Consider the following 19257-nt stretch of genomic DNA (forward strand, 5'->3'; position numbering starts at 1 on the left):
GGAAAAATATTTGTCCATAAGCTAAGCGACATCTTGTATAATTTCACAGCTTAATTTCAACCATCAACACTTACACGCCCTGAGAAGATGCTCTCAATTTTGATAGTTATTTCTCTTCCGCCACTCTAAAACTACATGTCCGTGGGCGCCCCTGTGTGCAAATACCTCATGCGTAGGTACTGTATATATTTGCGGCCCCACATACGGTCAGTACTCTTACACATTTTCATTGCAATGAAGAAAGCAAGCTCATAATCCATGCAACGCATTGCGAAGAGGCAGACTCATGACTCTCAGTCCCTGCATTGATTTAAATACTAGCCACCCCACCAAACCACCAGAAGAGAAAGAATGAAAGCAAAAGGTTGCGAACGCACAGAATCGGCACTCAATCTACACTTCCTGCACTGCGCTTTTTGACTGAGCAGCGTGCCTCTTTTAAAGGAAAAAGAAAAACCTCGGAGATGCGTGTGAGCAACGTATACACTACGATACTAATGTCACCTGATCGCACACTGAGGACCTGCAAAAATATTCTCCCAGACTAAACAGCAACGAGCATAAGATATGATGGTGATATACCTGACCACACTATCGCCACTATTGCCGCCTCGTAGCGCATGCGCACATATGGGCCAGCTAGTTTCAGTAGCACACTAAAGATGGCACTTGCTACTACTAGCAGATGACTGACAGTAATTTTGGTGGTGCGATGATTATGTGAGGAATAGAATTCAAATTTTTGATAGCCAGTGTGGGGGTGCGAGCAATATGTAAATAAATGCGGTATGTACTTCAGGCATTATGTGCATTTTTCGCCTGCTACAACAATTAGGTGCTACGCGCACTTATTGGTAGCAGGAATACTTATTGTAATGGGCTATAGGTGCGAATGCCATTTGAAGCGAACAATTCTAAAAGTCCGTGTCATGATCACAGCTGACCGCATGCTTTCGTTGATTTATAAATGTAAGAATGGATTCAATCGTAAATGCGGTGCACAAGTAATTATATAAGCTGACTGCATTCATGTGGTCAGCTTGCCATGAATAAATTAATTGCCACTCACGTCAACTAGCGCCAACATCAAATAGAACCAGCTTCGATGCGTGTGCACCATGGTGCAGCTGGCACGAAGCATACACAACTTTTACCAATCGCGACTGAAGTCAGCATGCATCATAATGCGTGAGCGTTTCCTTAAATGGCACTGTTCTCGATGAGTGGAGTACCTAGGGGTCGTTTCGCCATTTATAACAACACAAGCTATCGTCTGCTTCCATGTGGTGGAAGCAGCTGCACCATTTCTTCATTGACCGCTGTGGTGGTACACAGTTTTCTTGAACTTTTCACGAACTGGAGCAGCACGATTTCTGCACATTGTGAAACGAAAGACGTCGTGCAGAGGGCGCCATGTTACACCAGTGAAACGAAGTACTCCATCACATGAACCAGTTCACCTAGTGTAGGTGAATCGAACGAATCTATTAGTGGCTTAGTTTGGTAGGTGTTAGTATCTCACAAATATTCAAAAATATTTTGGCATAACCTCCTTTGTTTAGATGTTAAGTGCCAGTTAAGCTTTTTATTTTGAAAATAAAAGTACATTTTGCTGTTGGCAGCTGCATAGCTGTTTTGATGCATTGGGTCATTCTTTTGAAATGCTTAATAAGATGAGTACTCTTCCAGCTCTCTGAATCGATTGTGTCATAAATGATAATTGTGATTTCAGCTGCTCTCCAGCGCTGGATTCCGCATGCGGATGTGGCAGTGATTAATAACCGAATCGGAGGCTACTTGAGAGGGGCCCGAGACCGGGATGGCGGCCGCAGGGCCAGGATGAAATAGGTTGTGCTACAGCGGGACAGCGATTGTAACCTGGGCTGCCCACCACAAGCGTGTTTTTTTATTCTTGAAATAAAATGTGTTAATTTGCATTTTGATGTTTTTGTGTACCTTATTTGTGGGCTGAAGTGACATGGAAAATAATGTCACTTGCTCACCTAATCTGACATTCCAGTTAACTGTTACAGTTTATCTGAATATCATTGCCGCCGCTTGCCTTTCCCAGTTCAGGGGCTTAAGCCAACCTAAGAAACTGTAGTAGCGTAACGGTTGCTAAAGGTGTTCACCCATTTAGGCAGCGCAAGTTAGCCCGTGGTGGATCCCATTAAGGCCGCCCACCTGAACCTGCTGTGGGCCCCATTGAGGAAGCCTACATAGGCTGCCCACATCAACCTGCTGTAGGACCGACTTAGGCTGCCGATGTAGGCAGCCGACATCAATCTGCGGTGGGGCCTACTTAGGCTGCCGATATAGGCAGCCCACATCAATCTGTTGAGGGACCTATTTAGGCTGTCGATGTAGGCAGCCCACATTAGTCTGCTGTGGGGCCCACTTAGGCTGCCGATATAGGCAGCCCACATCAATCTGTTGAGGGACCAATTTAGGCTGCCGATGTAGGCAGCCCACATCAACCTGCTGTAAAACCCACTTAGGCTGCCTATGTAGGCAGCCCACCCACTTCCGCTGTTGAACCGATTAGTAAATCAGACATTGTGCCCCACTTGGGCTGCCCCGATCGGTCCAAAGTGGGACCAATGGGGTAGTTTCGTGGGCTGCCTTCTTTGGGCCTACCGGAGCCCGACTTGCAGAGCCTGCATCGGCCCGTCAAACATTGCCCTCATCGAACCCACTAGGGCCCGCACTTGATAGCCCACATTGTGCTACTTGGGTTGCTTTTCGCCCCCATCGAAAAGCGGCCGCCGAGGCCGGAATTCGATCCCGCATCCTTGGGAACAGTAGTCGAGCACCGTAACCACTGCGCCACCCCGGTGGGGCATAAGATCCCATATGATTAAGATCGTCAAACCGCACTAGATGCAGAAAAAAAAAGAATGAATATTCTCTAGATTTTGGTTTTTTATTCAGTCCCGGAAGTTTGAAAAATTAACCTGCTCGGGTTTATGGCTCACATTCTATTTTTCTTAGTGTGATAGCATGCCTTGCAATACAAAATGCTTACTTAAAAATAGGTACATGCCAGATTTTTAAAGGAAATATAGTAAGGGCCGGTGATAGGTGGCCCTTTCTAGATTTCCTTTGGATCACATTCATACAGTCGATGTTCACATCTTTTCATTTTTTTATGCCGAGAGTAATGTTTCCTCACTGTTTAATGGCTCCAAAACTTCATGCTGCTGCTAAGTGCAGTTTTTTTTTCATTGAGCTTCTCCAAATATGGATATTACTACTACAAAAATTAAGATTTTGCTGCTCTTAAAATTGTTACAAATGCTATTTCAGGTACATCACTGCTTTTCTGTACTCTATTCTTAATTTCTACCCAAAAATTATTTTTCTCCAAAAAAGGCGCACTTCACTATGTAGTGAATAAAGGAGGACGGAGTGGAATCCAGTCTTCAGGCCACGAAACGTTTGTAATTGTTTCAAGATTTTTTTTCTTCCTCCACTTGCGAATGCACAACTCTTCGACGTCATTTTGTTTTGCTGCAGCTTTGTTGCAAATTTCCAGTGGCTATAGACCAGATTTATAGCTGCTCCCGGGCGCGGCCATTTTTTGCCGATGGGCGCGCCGCCACGTGGACACTTCCTTGGGAACTGCGGGACCGTGCCTGTCCAGTAGCTACGTTCAGCTAGCGTTCGGGAGCTAGACAAAATTGCCAAAAATATTTGCATGGCATGATTGTGTTGGAGCAAGTTTATTTTCATTGTCGTAGAGTTAAAATCGACTAGTTATTAGTGGGATTTAGTTCATTCACATTAACTGTGTTTGATGCTCAGCATGCGACTGCGCTATAATGCTGTCATTTTGGTGCCTTACTGATGACAAAATGTCTGAACAATTGAAAGCATTACTCTTGCACCCCGCAGGGGTGGCGCAGTTGTTATGGCACTCGACTACTGTTCCCAACGATGCGGGATCGTATCCCGACCGCCAACGGCCGCTTTTCGATAGAGGCGAAAAGCAACGCGCCTGTTGTGCGGTGTGATGTAAGTGCACATTAAAGAACCTTTAGGTGCTCTAAATTTCCAATGTACTCCACTACGGCGTCTCTCAAAGCCTGAGTCGCTTTGGGACGTTAAACCCCATGAACCAAACCAAACCATTACTCTTGCGTACGACTCGCATATAATTTCACTTCCAGTGAGCTCTTTCTTCATGCCAGCCATTTCGAACCTCACCAATTGCGCTGTGCTGCTGTTAGCGTGGTGTGTGTCATTAACACCAACAAATTATCGCGGTGTGCGCATCTGAGTCAACAGGCTAACAGCAGGCAAGCTTTTTGTGCTTTATAGATACCGCCACATTAGGATCGTTTCGTTTTATCCCTGGAAAATCTAGTGCCTATCAAACCGTAATGCCTGCGTATCAAGCATTTTTGTAGATGCCAAAGAAACTGCAGCAAAGAAATGCTAGCTGGAGCATGACAACTCGGTTATCAGTGGTATGTGGAGTTTAGCGTCCAAAAGTGGTACCGGCTTTATGGTACGCCGTAGTGAAGTGCTCCGGAAGTTTAACACATACCATGGGTTCTTTAACGCGCGCTGACATCGCACAATACACAAGCGCCTTCTTCTTCATCAAAGAGTGGCCATAGGTTCCGACCAACCAACCAACCAGTGCCACCGCTAGAGGACACAACACAGTTTCTCTATTCCTTTTAAGTTTTCAAAAAATATTAACACAGTAGCAGCTGAATACAAGTATATTCTCTTTCAATGCTTTCAGTGAGTGTGAAAGGGCTGTTTAGCTATTTGGGCCAGGTCACAGCATGTAATGAAACTGTGTTGTGTCTCGGGCAGATGCTAACAGCAAAAAGCTCTGGCGCTCAAATATTTTGCACGCATACTTTTCTCTGTAATAAGGAAATAACAATTTGTATTGCTAATAGTCAAGTTTCACACAGCACCATTAAAAAAAAATGTGGGTGCCAGTATTTTTTTGCCTGCTTTCTGCACTTTTGTTTTACCAACTCACCCATGCATCTGTTATAGTCAGACTTACACTGCTGTTAAGGAACGGCAAACGAAAGCCAAAGACAAGCCACTGGTGGCCGAAAACATGCGTTTTGCCTAAGCAACCTTCAGCGCGAAGCTCTCAGATCCGGTTACATCTCACATCACGGAGTCTGGTCCGAAATTTTGCATTCTCATTTGCAGAATCAAAAAAGTAAAAAGCGAAACGTGTAAATTATGCGAAGGGCAGTCCCAGAAAAAAACGCCGCCACTGCACATAAACGGTGATTTACAGTTTTCAACCTGCATGGTCGACTACCTTCGTATATTGCGTAAAAAAAAAACAGTGCGCTTTAAAATGCTGTTGTACTCTCTGGAACAGGGACAGGTATGAGCAGCGAGGCACAGCATACACCTCCATGCATAAGCGGTACAGTGTGTTAACGACAGCATTGAAGAACGATCGCTCACAAACACGTATTCAACGCGGGGCCTCCGCATGACCCACAGTCCTGCAGTCCCCTGTCACGCGCGCCTGACAGATGTTGCCTAGTGTCGAGAGCCGGAGTGCGCTAGCAGCCGGCGCGTGAGGGTAAAAAAAAAACTGGTTTGTAAACTTTAGCTTGTTTTTCACTGTGAATGACTGCTGCCGAGTCGCACTCATGGCACCAAAACAAAGCTATCAGTGCAAATTGTGTTGATACCGTGTTGAGACGGCACCTGACAAAAGGCCTAACAACTGCTGGCGGAACAAAGCGACCAGTGGCATGGAGAATAAAGACTATGCTATGAATGTGGATTTGCCTGTGCCTTCTGTTGGCTCCTTATCTGTTTGACAAGCGTTGATGACTATGGGAATGGTGGACTACAGGGAGAGACTGCGCATTGTTGTACAATGACCACTGCCTCCCCCCCCCCCCTTCTTTCTGTAAAAAAATTTGCAGTTAACCTGCATTCCCAAGCCTGCTTTATAGTTAAGGTAGGTTCTAGAGTTTTCAAGAGCTGGGGCTGCTCAGAAGCCCTTGGGCTCGGTCTGAGCCCAAGTGCATTTATCTTGGGTGGGCCAGGCCGGACACCCTGATCACGGACACATGCAACATCTGCAAAAGTGCGAATACAGCCATAGTGCGATAAGTGTCTAGACTGCACAGCATTTTACCGCGCCGTTCCCACGCGAGAGCTTGAGAGTTCTTTCTCGCGTTGACCCGTCTTTCTTCCTCACTGCGACCGGATCTTTGGTAGCCATCAGTGACCGAGTAGAAGGGCAGCTTGTGGGCTATTTAGTTTCCAGTTCGCGTCTCGGCTTTGGTAACACCAGCGCTGATGTTAGGGTATCCGTTTTGAAATTCGCACCATGCTGTCTCCTATCACACATCACTTGTGACTTACTCCCGCCTCGAGATGGCCTCATCTCAAGCGGCACATAGCTCAAAGCATTTGCAGTGCAAGTGTCTTTTCTTGTTCCTGTTGCTGCGAAAAGTTCACGTGAAAGGCATATGGGGAGCCAGGCGAGCTCACCGAGTACTTGGCCACAAAATCAACCCCTTTTTTTAGCTTTAGAGCTAGCGCACTTTCCAAGAAGCAAACAAGCTGCTACTTCTTTTCCTATTAAAGAACGTGTTAGCCTCTCCAGCCACAAGTTGTAGTAACGAAAGAAACTTCAGCGTCACCGGGTTCAATATCCAGGAGCGCTGCAAATGCGTCAATTCCATGGATAACTTTTTTTGTGTGCTCTAAGTTAATTCTACGTATGTCCTGTGCCACATATATTCAGCAGATTTGTCATTTCAAATGTGACAACTCATTTAAGAGCGTAGATAAACTTATTATTCTGAAATTATTTTCTTCTTTTTCATCGCTTCAACTGCAATTATAGAATGACGGGCCGGGCCCGGGCCTTAAATCCAAGCACCGGGTTGGGCTGGGCTCAGGCTGAAAATTTCGGCCCTTGCACACCTTTAGCAGGAACACGGCCAGCATAAATTTGTAAACAAAACAGCACCAATAACTAGTCAATGCCAAAAATAGTAGTTGCGAAAAAATGTTTGGCCATTTTTACTCAGCTGTCATGTGTATGCATGTGTGAGTCCAGCAAACATCCACTGTCTAGTCTCAGTTCTTCTGTCAGCCACATGACTGCATGCAAGGAGCTAAAAAGCTGGGTTGGTTGCATTGATACCAAGTTGGATGGCGAATGTTATTGAAGTAACATTAATCCATTTAACGGAGCTAACATTTAAGTCGTAACCATGTGAAGCGACAATGCTTGGCGATGTGTCGTGCCATCACTACACTAACGCCTGTCGTTGCCACTGGCGCACACCGCACAAACAACGGGACTGCAACAGAGCGGCGCGTTTTCACCGTTGCTCTGTTACTGCTGCCTCGCGGTTCAGTCTAGGAAAGTACAGTTAGGCTAATACTCCATTTCTAACACTTAACAGCATGAAGTACGATATAACACTGATGAAATTTCATGTAACACATCGGGTTTCTTCTAATGGAAACACCACATTGGTGCGTGGTGTGCTCCAGAACATCGATGCAGACTTCCATTGCAAGCAGGGACTTCCTCCAGCTCCTTTCGAAAGTAAACAATATCTAGCCACTCTATAACCTTTGTTTTCTCTTATTACCGTACCAATCAACCGACTCGATGCCCTCGTATGTGCATGGACGAAATGAAGTGATCGTCTGCAGGATCTTCCTTCGTCCAAAACGGATTATAGAAAAATTTGTCGCAAAAAAAGCGAAAACGGAAGTTGAATACCTCAAAGCATTCTGCAATTGGCTGTCCGCGATCTGATTCCGGGCAACGACTGCTGAAATCAAGAATGCAGGATCGAATTCTGGCGGCAGTGGCCACTTTTCGAAGTTCGTGAAAAACAAGGCGCCATTGGGCTGTGCGATGCCTTGCATGTGAAAAACCCTAGGTGGTATAAATTTCTGGAGCCTTCCACTGTGGCGTCTCTTATAGCCTGAGTCAGTTTGTGATGTTAAACCACATAAACAACCACTGAAGTACTTTTTGAACTCATCTTAGTGTTGCAAATTCTCATTATGGATGACTCTGCCTCTTTTTTTTTCCACCCTCTATATATACATATTTTATGTGTGCCAATGTTGTGTTTGCAGGTTCACTTTGGGTCGAATCTGTACATCAGCGAGAGAAAAGATCAATTTATCACAAGCAAGAAAAATGAGACAAAAGTGGAGCGGGAAATAGTGGTGGTATTTCTGGACACCTGTGGAGTTGAGAGAGAAGCCTCACGGCCCAGCATTGCAGAAGGACTGCAGAGATGCCGGCAACCCCTGAGAAGGTGATGGTAATCATGACTAGGTTTCGTTTTATGCTTGTTGCTGAAATCAATGCTTCAACAGCTGTGCCAATTGCGCCATTTTGATACAGCGGCATAATTCTGCGTGCGCATTATATGCTGAATTTGCGCCAAAATGCGCCGAACGGCCGCAAAAGTTTGCCATGCTCAGAGACAACTTTCTGCGACCGTGTTATAGCCAGTCATCACGTTTCAGACACCCCAGCATTTTACTGGCCTTTTATTTTTATTTTGAGATGGCTTCATGCCGTTCTAACGTCTACCCATATTTTCCTTTCTAGCATTCACGTGCTTCCTCCACTTTGAGTGCGCTGAACTGTTGCGGTTTGAGGATGCTTCAACGCACGGGTCACAGTTCGTGCGGTGAAGCATCCTTTTATTGCAAAGAGGCCATTTGTAACGAGGCACCACTGCTACTGTGTTGCACTGCTAGAAGGGGCGTGGTAGTATTTTTGATTTTGCAGTAATACTTCCATGCTTTGTTTTAAGCACCGCATGCTTTTAATGGGTGTATCTAGCTTTTTTTTTTATGTGCCTTCTGGAAGTTTTCTGTATTCTGTTGGGGTATTCATGTGCAGCAAGGGTGTTTTTATGCTGTCTAGTTGATATACCCAAGACTCACTTTCCCGTCAGATAGTGGAGATGCATAGTTATGGCTTCTGTTGGTGATAATAAATTGGGGGGGGGGGGGTGGAGGGTGAGGCATCGGCATGTCGGGAAACGCGCAGCAGCCAAATTTTGAATTCCATAACACCAGAATGCAGCCCAACACTGCCAGAATTAATATATATGGATGCCGGAACATCTAGATTGCTCTGTGCACGAAATATATAGCCTTGCTTATACGAATTATATACTACTTGCTTTCCTACCGGCTTTTGACATTTGTCCTTTCGCCTTTGGGTTGCTATTTTTTGTTTTGTTTTTTTCTCTTTGATTTTGAATGAAGATTTTTGTTTTTCGTACTGCGGTCGCATTTAAGCACAGGCTGATATCAGGCTGATGGCTTTGAATCTCTACCGAAGCTGTCGTCGCGCAACACAATCTATGGATTTCGCAGACAGTAAAATATTGTTTTAAGAGTCTTGCAAGCAAGAATCTCTGAATGAGATGGTCAAACCGCGCTAGATGCAAAAAAAAAGCACATTCTCTAGCTTTTTGTATCTGTTTTTTTGTGTGCTGCGAAGTTTGAAAAATTAACCTTCGTTGTATGGCTAACATTCTTTTTTTGTTTGATGCCACGCCTTGCGGTACAAAACGCTTGCAGAAAGAGGTGCACGCCGGATTCTGAAACGAAAAATGCCAAGCACCTGTAATAGGTGGCCCGTGCTAGATTTCCTTTGGATCACATCCATACGGTCTGATATTCACATATTTTTTGTTTGTTTGCCCCGAAGGTAATGTTTCTTCTCTCGTTAATGACTTCAGAATTTAAATTCATTCTGCAAAGTACAGGCTTGTTTTTCTCCTGTGAGCTGCTCCATATACGGGTATTGTTGCTCCAAAAATTGCTACAAATCCTATTTCTTCTATTGCGCTCCTGTGAAATGAATGTTAAAATTAGTGGCAGATCAAGAATGTAATTCTGAACCATGACCTTAAACACCTTTTTTTTCATTACTTATGCATATCTTCTTGTTTTTTAGATCTAATACAAAAGGTGGTCACTGAAAACCCAAGTGACATGTCGACTGCCAAAAGGATCTCAGACAGAAAGGCCATTGGTGATATTTTGCAGAAGTCAGTCGTGTAGGCCGTCAGAAGAAAATGTGTGAAAATAAAATTGCATATATCATGCGAAGCTCTATATTTCCCTATTGCAAAAACCAGCGTATCCCAGCGACTACCAGTGTTTTTCCAGCGTATGTTTCACGCTGGTAACGCTGGTATTGCACTCGAAGACGCTGGTGCCGCTGCCAGGGGCACTCGGAGGCCACTGGGCACATTGGGCTGCACTGGATTGACGCTGGCACTGCAACTGCGCTCAGTGGGTCCTAATCAAATGGTACTGGCAACGCTGGGTTTCACTCGTCCCAGTAATGAAATACTGGTGTGCGCTGGGAAATTGTGCTGGCTGCTGTGCATCACAGCCGATGTCGCAGGGTCACACCGAGTATAGTTTACTGGAGTCACTGGCTCGGGCGCTGAAAATCGACGGTCACTGGGCCAGTGCGCCAGTGCGCCAGTAACACACATGCAGCCGTGACGCTCGCTTTTCGGAACTTCGCGCGTTCTACATGCAGAGAGCAAAATGGATTACTCGAATGTTTTTGGCTTTAGCTGATTGTAGAATGAAGTGCACTGTACGTACGTGCTCGCCCTGCGTAAGTAATGCAGCCGGCTTCAAATATTGGACGTGCGTGTTTACCAACAGACGGACGATCGTATTTTTCGTGTTCATCGGACTTGTCGAAACCGCTCAAGAAATAAGTCGGTTTTCTAGGCGCGCTGCATCGACAGATGGAGTCGAACGACCAATTAAGTCCGCGCATTGCTAGAGATTGCGAAAAGTGTGAATGGTCACTTACGCGTACGTTTCCGGGTAACGATCGAGTAATTTTTTGAAAGGCAGAATAGAGCGACGAAGCGAACGGTACCGCTTGCCGTAGTCGTTTTTTGGCGCTTATTTTCGCTGTAAATTTCGTGTTCGATCCTTTCCTGTAGAGTCTAGGGCGATGCCGCGGTGCTATATACCGGTGTATACTACACTCACACGATGTGGAAATCAACATCCGTTACTCCCTATGCGCAGGAAATGCGGAGGCTAATGAAAACTGTGGGCAAGCGTACAGGTAAATAGAACAGGAAATGGTATGTAGCCCATTAATTTAGACAGGAAGTGCAGTGCTTGAAAAATTGAAGTTACTTGCATCCTACCTGAAATGATGAATTGGGGGCAGGGCAGGGCACATATGATGCAAAGGAGAACCAGTAGTTGCTAAGGGCCCTCAGCGACCATCAATTACTGTTTGAATACTGTCTATCAGGGGACTGGATTCCAAAGGAAGAAGGGAAGTGTGCAGGGGCCGATGGAATCTCAGGTGGGCAGATGAGATTTGGAAACTTCCAGGGATCAAGCAAATGCTGTTGGGCCAAGGCCAGGTTAAATAGAGGGGTATGGTGGAGGCATTTGACATGTAGCGAGTGTAGTTAGGTCAAGGTGCCATGTGGCTCATTACGCACCACCAGCCTTTCAAAACTAACGATATTCCATTAAACCACCTCCTATACCTTCTGGGTGCTACAAGCTACCACAACTTGCCTTTGAAGTAAGCTCCTTTGGCAACGTCGGACAAATCCTTCGGCTTCCCAAAAAATGTCACTGTTTACCAACGATACTAACACTGAATGGTCACATAATGTTTGAATTGTGTTTTATTTAAAGCACCGAGTATGCACTTTTGCTTTAAGCATCTGTGCGGACATCTGGCCATACCACAGTTACGGCGGCCAAGGCAGGTGCTGGTTCATTCTGGCATCAACTGCCGTAAAGCTTGGCGGACAATGATTACTTGCCTATTTTGGGCTGAAGCTAGACACTAGTGGCAATCCAGTCAGTATGAGAGTCCTTGAACACAAGTGGGGCACGCCATATGTTAGCACCTACAAGAACAATGTTACCACCTGAATCGGCACAATCATTGACAAGTTCTGTGCAAATTAAGGTCTGAACATGACAAGGCCTACCAGTAGTTTCCTATACTCTTTTTTCGCTCCTCACACCATGTAGCAGTGCCTGGAGTGAGCAAGCAATATTCATTACACTCTTAAAATGGGCTCAACAAGATGTTTGTGTGCAGACAAAATGTCATCTTTTATTTTGCATATAACAAATTTCATCATCATATGCATTCAACTGTTATGAAAAAACTCTTTACATTCACAAGGTCTATAAACCGTAAACAAGTAGGCTGCAATCCATGAAACGCTAAAAAAAACAGTAACAGTATGAAGAGCACCGAACAAAGGTAGAAGGGGAGCCTCAGTTCGAAAGCTGAGCCACAATGTTTCCGCAAGCCCACTTGTCTTCGCATTTTAGGAAACGTAGTGCAAAGACAAGGACAAAATGAGGGATACACACACGATCGACAAAATGAGGGATACACACCCGAGCACTTATCGTGTGTGTATCCCCCATTTTGTCCTTGTCTTCTTTGCGCTACGTTTCCTAAAATGCAAATGCACCAACTCGCCCAATTCAGCATTCTTGTGCAGCTCCACTTGTGTTCGTCTGGCCCAGACCAAAACAAGTCCACTTGTCAAAACGTTGGCTCGACTTACGAATTGAGGCTCGCCCTCTACCCATGTTCAGTGCCTTTCTCATACTGTGTAGCCATCTTTCTCTTGTTCAAGGAGAATTAAGGAGATACCAGCCTGGCCAGATGTAAAACTTTCAGAAAGACGCGGGTACCAACAAGAAATAGCTCACAGCAACCTTAATACAGAGAAGCATTACAGCCATACAGCACAAATTGGATGTTGTCAAGGCCAATTATGCACTATTAGAAATAGTACTGAAGCCCCGATATACAAATGGGCGCCGTAACACCGCACTGGAGAAGTCACTGCAAGCCACCATTTAACGGCCACTTGGCTCTTCCACTAATACTCAGTAACACTACTCAGGACAATAAAGTTTTAATTCTCTCTCTCTTTTGCTGTACCCAAAAAAACACAGGTCACACAATTAAAAAACACTCGCTTAGCACAGTTACAAAAACACAAATATTTAACATGGCAGAAATAACATTCCAATATGTACAAAACCCTGGTCACAAAATGCCTTATTCAGAACATCATAATACCTTTCAGCAAGCATACTTCTCCTTCGTGAACGTTAGCCACACACCTAGTTTTTCATAAACACTTCAGCTATTTCATTCGCGAATGTTAGCCACACACCTAGTTTTTCATAAACATTCCAGCTATCCATACAGATGTGTGGCTATAGTTCATTAGTTTATGTTAATGGTAGGGCTCTTCACACTGCAAGGCCAATGTCTCTCAGCCTACACATACCACTGTTTCAAATGAGCAGCTGAAAAGTGCAAAACATAGGTAACTACATCAGTCAGAAGGAGTGCAGACATGGTGAGAGCAAAAGATAATCTTTATGACAAGTAAAGATGTTTGCCTGATAAAGCTGCTTGACTACACCACGGCCACTTTCTACATTTCCAGAATTACATAAACTGTCATTAGGGTTTTGAGCTTTAAGATTTATTTGTCAGCTACACCACTGTGTGATACATCTTTCTTTGGTTTCCAGCTCGTTGCACGTGCTTCACAGATAAGATCTGACCATGAAGATGCACAAACAGGAACAACAGTCTAAGCCTCTTGCATACAGCTTCATATTAGCCAAGCGGCATGTGTCCTCACTTAAACAGCCATTGGCTCTTGCCAATAACAATAAGGCTACATCATAGTTAAAACTTATGTAGAAATGCCAAATCTCTAATCAGGTAAAGCAAGAAAAAGAAAAGCCTAAATAGTAGCACTCTCTTACAGGCCTAATCTTGCTCAATCATATTAGGCAGGCAGCGCACAAATGCTTTCTGCAACTTGCATAACTCTATGTATGTGCAGCTACTTATGATCTGCCACGGTCTTAGTACTTTCAGTTCAGACCTTCTAGACATAAAACACGGTTTGATGTAATCTGGACAATGGATGGAGTCTGAAACAATTACTTCTCAACACAGTAAGAAACAAGCATGCCCAGCCTCAAATGGTGCACGAACCACCTTTTCAATTCGAAAGTACCCATCTGAGATGTTCACAAAGGTGCTGTCACTTTTTTCTGGCTTTTGGTACAAAGTGCTTGGTAAACTTGTTTCCTATAAATTAACCTTTCATAGCACTCCGCTTGTGTGGGATCACAGCCAACCTGATTCAGAGCCAATTTTTCTGAAGCAGTCAAGGTCGCACACTTGTTTTGACTGAGAAGTGTTGCTCCATCCTCCTCTGCTGCATTTTTAACATGGGGATGTCCGAGGAACCGATTACAGATCACTTTCTCTTCTTCTGTGATTCCTCCGATGGCAATAAAGTTCTTCAGCTGCTGCGTCATCACCACACGCTCCACAATTTGATGAGGAAGGCCACGAGCAGCTGTCACAGATTTTACTAGTTTGCCATTGCCCCCTACGAAAACGAAGGCAGAATGGGCCCATAAAGGTCCTAAATTTCGAACACTGTTGGCCAAGTGCAGGAGCTGATGCACATTAAACGTTGCAGCTGTTACACCATACAACGCCTGGCAACATACCACAAATGTGGACAGGAGGGACCCTGAAAAAAGAAAACAGTATAGAGAGTGACACTGTAATAAAAGCAAGCAAGCATACACCAGCATGTACACTACTTCAATCATCTTCAATAAACTGTTAGAATAACTATTTTATCTTAAATTTCTGCACACAAGTAAACTTTTTTTTTACAAATAAAATAATCTGAAATTAGGGGGCCAATCTTATTGCCTCCCATGTTACCGGCAGCTTATGTGAGTGGATGAAGGCAGTGTAAAAGTTTTTTCTGGTGATCAAGGGCTGCGAGTTCAGGGACAGACTTCTTTCCATAGTTAAATTATATGTGCCAGTATACTACAATTATTTATCACTGGCTCAAAATTGAGGATTATATGCTTTTCTCCTTCTGGTGTTAAGTCGTTAAAACACGTTGCCATCCTTGAGAGTGTCTCATATGATGAAAATAAAAAATTATGGTACATAGTCGACTCAAAGCACGCCATTTTTTTTCACAATCGCTAAGCTCAAAGTGACAAGGGTGCTTAGATTAGAAAAATCTGTAATGAACCCCCCCCCCTCTTTCTTCTTACGTCGATACCTTGACAAGACAGGCGTAAAAAATGCCATTTTATTTTGAAAACACGGTTGGCAAATATCCTCAGCAAACGTGATTACAGTTTCCTTTAACTTTAACTTGTTGCAGCCCTCTTCAGACTTATTCCGACTTCGATTATGGCTGTTAACACCTGGCACCAAAAACAAAGCTAAGCTATGCTGGCCTGCACTGCCTCCAAAGCCTACCAAGATGCGTTGAATGGCGGTTAATTCCAGGCTATGCACTTGTGAGCCATCACAAGGCTTTTGGTAACAAATATATCAAATATTAAGAAACCATGATTTTCTTCGTAACTGTGACTGCACAACATAGCCAATCAATTCACCACTTTGTAAATGTGCTGTCCCACAGGAAGGCCTGCCCTAGCAAAAACTTTCAAAATATTTTAACTGGCATATAAGTACAAAAATGTTGCTATGATTAGTCAGCTACAGCACAGAAGCATACAGACATGTATGGAACACAGAAACCAATAAATGGTATTTGCTAGCAGTCTTAAGTACGCGGACAAAAACTGAAGAGTGCATCTCCCTCCCTATTACCATAGAAAGCAGACCGACTGGCCTTTATCAGAGAGCACACCAGGGTCAAAGTCAAAAAACACAAATCCTCCCTCTTCACGTGCCACCTGGTATGCCAGAATGAAAGGAGCCAACAGTCTGCGCTTCCAAGGTGAACATAGGGGATATCTTTGCTTTTAAACTTTTTGCAGTTGATATTGACCAGAATTAGCCCTGCAATAATTTTATGGAGAAAGATAAGTAAATACAAAGTGGAAGGAAAAACAATGTGCTGATGGTGCAAGACGAACCCATGACCTCTTAATGTCGCATACAGTGCTCTTCCAACTGAACTACATTGACAGCTGTCCAACCTTCCACTTTCTTGGGTATTTGTGTCGGCTGTAGCCGAGCCATAAGAGTGTTTATCAGTGCCACCCTCTTCCATAGTGGCGGACGTGGAACGCCCTGTGATACCGCGAGTGTGTGACACGTAATCATTAGGGAGCGCAGAAGCTCTACGAGAACCCTGTTACGTCACCTTTTTTTTTCTGCAGACTGCCAGAACCGAGTTCCTCGCACACTAGTAAGCAGAAAATTGAAGGGAAAATGAGGGCCACATTTTGATACATTGAAAGCGGCCAACTCCCACCACTGACGCATTGTTTTTTCTTCCACTTTGTATTTAAATATCCTTCTCCCTAAAATTATTATAGGACTAGTTCTGATCAATTTCAACTACAAAAAGTGTTAGAAAAACGATATTCCCTACATTTATCTTAGGCTTGCAGACTGTTGGCTCCTTTCATTGTATCATAACGAGTCCCTCATTTTCCCTTCAATTTTCTAACATGCCAGGTGGCATATGTACTGCTCAATGTAAGGCTCTGCCTCCAAGAAGTGAGAAACCTGCTTCTTTTCAAAACTTATATATTTCTAAAAACACATGCCCTGTAAGAGCCACTATACTGAAACTGCAGCACGTTTGCATCCACCATTCCTAAAGGCCCAGCATCATGAAAAAAAGCCTTGCTAGAAAAAAGTACAACAGTTAAAGAAACCAGTCATTTCACACATTTATGTAGGTCATGGGAGCTAGTTCAAAGGTGTTTTTGAAAAGGAAGTAAGGAAAATTGATTATTTTTTTCTTACTGCATATGACAAAGCATGAAACATTGACGCACTGTGTAAGCCAGATTTCCTTAGCCTTTTGTGTTCGAAAGACAGCTGTAAGTCTACAAGTAAAGTCATACAAACTACTCTGTATGGTTCAATTATTTGTGCTTAGCGCTGAAAAGACTGACAAGATGTGAGCAGCAAGGTACATGTAGACAGACTACAAGATTAAGATGATCACAATGTCTTCAATACATTACCTGCATAATCTATCTGCTGGGCTGACAATGCTACTCTGAGCAGAATGTGCACAGCTTCTGACAACTTGGCAAGATGTCTCCAGTACTCTAGTGGAATGAGGTCCTCAAGGCAGGGAAGGGCTTAGAACAAAATCCAGTGTTTCCATTCCGATGCTTTCCAGTGCATCCTCTCCTCAATCCGGCGAGGAAGGCGAGTAATGCAGTGAGGCGGCTGGATATTCAGTAACCGCTCATTGACCTCCCTCATGCATGATGGGCTACCTGCATACATAAAAAAGCACGATAGCTTTCATGATCTACCTTAAAAAACACTTTTTCCATAGCTGTAATGGAATCTCATTTGCATTCTACATTTTTGTCGCATTAGTTTTAATTACATAGAGATGTTATCTTGCAGTGCACCGCCGTGTCAGAACTGAAACTACTCACTGAAACTAATTTAGACAAGATTCCTTCTCGGAGCGGCTGGGAAAGCAAAATGCCTATACGCTGTTACGCAAGCTGTTTGCAGCACAACAAAAGACACAGGTGATCTCGAGCAATCAGGAGGAAACGCACAAGATCATGCTGCTACAATCTGCTGCATCCAAGCACTACAGCCTGTCCATGTATGGTGTGATTGGTTGGTTTGTGCGGTTTAATGTTCCAAAGCGACTCGGGCTATGAGAGATGCTGTAGTGGAGGGCTTCGGAAATCTCAACCACCTGGAGCCTTTAAGATGTGCTAATATCATGCAGCACACGGGCGCTTTTGAAAAGCGGCTGCCGCGGCCGGGATTCGATCCCGCATCTTTGGGCACAGCAGTCATAACCATCGAACCCAAGGGGGGGAGGGGAGTGGCAGGCGTGTGCCTTTGTCCAATAGGACACAAGTGAGTGATATATGCAAATTAACTTTCAGTGGAATGTTCATGGTTCAAGCCAAGCTGCTGGTGGTTGCATGCAGTGTGGCTTGGTTAATGCAATCAGCAAAAGGGGTTCCTGTGATTGCTTAGTCATTGCATAATCAAGAGCACGCATATTTTGTTACATAGAGATGAAACTACATTAGAATAAAAACAGCGCGAAACCACGGTATGACAAAAAACAAGCACAGACACGAGCGTGTCTGTGCCTTTCTGTCATCCCGTGGTTTCGCGCTGTTTTTATTCCAAATCATTACCGAACTAACCCAACAAGCCTCCCTTTTACTAGACAGCAATATTCTCCAGTAATAGCTAATACCGAATTTTTGTTTTGGACACGACCTAGCTTAACCAACATCATTTTTTCATTGCATTTCTTTGAACTTTCTACATTTCATAGCTCTAAGACCAATACTTATTTTCAATATCTGCAGTCCTTGAAGACAGTATAATAAGCAAATAAGTGAGAGTGACAGAATGCATAGTCAGAATATGAGAACATACCAACATAAAACCTTTGAGAGCAGTTTGATGTGTTGAACAATGCCTCAGTTATCTGCCTGGAGACGCCTTGCAGCACGCAGTGCATGTATTTCACACTCACACTTGCCACAAGGTCGAAACCTGAAATATAAATTACAACACAAGTAAACACTAAGGTGAAATCATGTTCAACTTCAACATGGCTTATATCTCTGTCACATGTTCAATCTCAATGTCCCTTGAGTGAATGGCTATTGAAATTTTCGAGGGCTATCCAGATGCACCTGCTGCCACATGGCGAATTTCAATTATCATTGAGTTGTGAGCGTATAATCCGATAGTAGATGATGCTAGTGGTGTCAGCATGGAGTAAAAAATTTAATGTGAAGCAGGTTAAAAAAAGGTGAAAGGCATACCAAGACCTGTTCTTAATTGAAAACTGTTATGAAAATGATATTGAAATACTTCAAGTTCCTAAAACCCACAGGCAGTGATGGTGGAATGATAACAGAGAAACGATTCCCATTCTTTATTACTCTCGCGGGCAGTACTAAAGAATGGGAATTTCTAGAAAGGTATGGTGGCTATCAAAAATTATGAAGCTTTTTTCCCATCACAAAGTAGCTGATGTTTCGTCTTAGCCCTTGTTACTATCTGGCGGGCAATTTTCTCCCATCCCTCATTTCCTCTGTCCTAAGGCTTGTACCTGTGGCTGCGTCAAGGGTTTTGGTGGTTCTTCTTTGCATGTGTTGGAACTCTAGCTCTTAATGTTGCTCAGTTTGTCACGGTGTAGTTTTTTTACCAATTCA

The 19257-nt window shown here is 43.9% G+C and overlaps 1 pseudogene; it reads right to left on the reverse strand.

Moving 5' to 3' along the window:
* Positions 1-11850: 11850 nt before the first annotated feature.
* LOC146170883 (uncharacterized) overlaps positions 11851-19257 on the reverse strand; it is a 574420-nt pseudogene continuing 567013 nt past the window's right edge.

Source organism: Amblyomma maculatum, unplaced genomic scaffold, assembly GCF_055883805.1.
Source record: "Amblyomma maculatum isolate TAMU_Amacu unplaced genomic scaffold, ASM5588380v1 scaffold_29, whole genome shotgun sequence".
NCBI classification, from domain to species: domain Eukaryota; kingdom Metazoa; phylum Arthropoda; class Arachnida; order Ixodida; family Ixodidae; genus Amblyomma; species Amblyomma maculatum.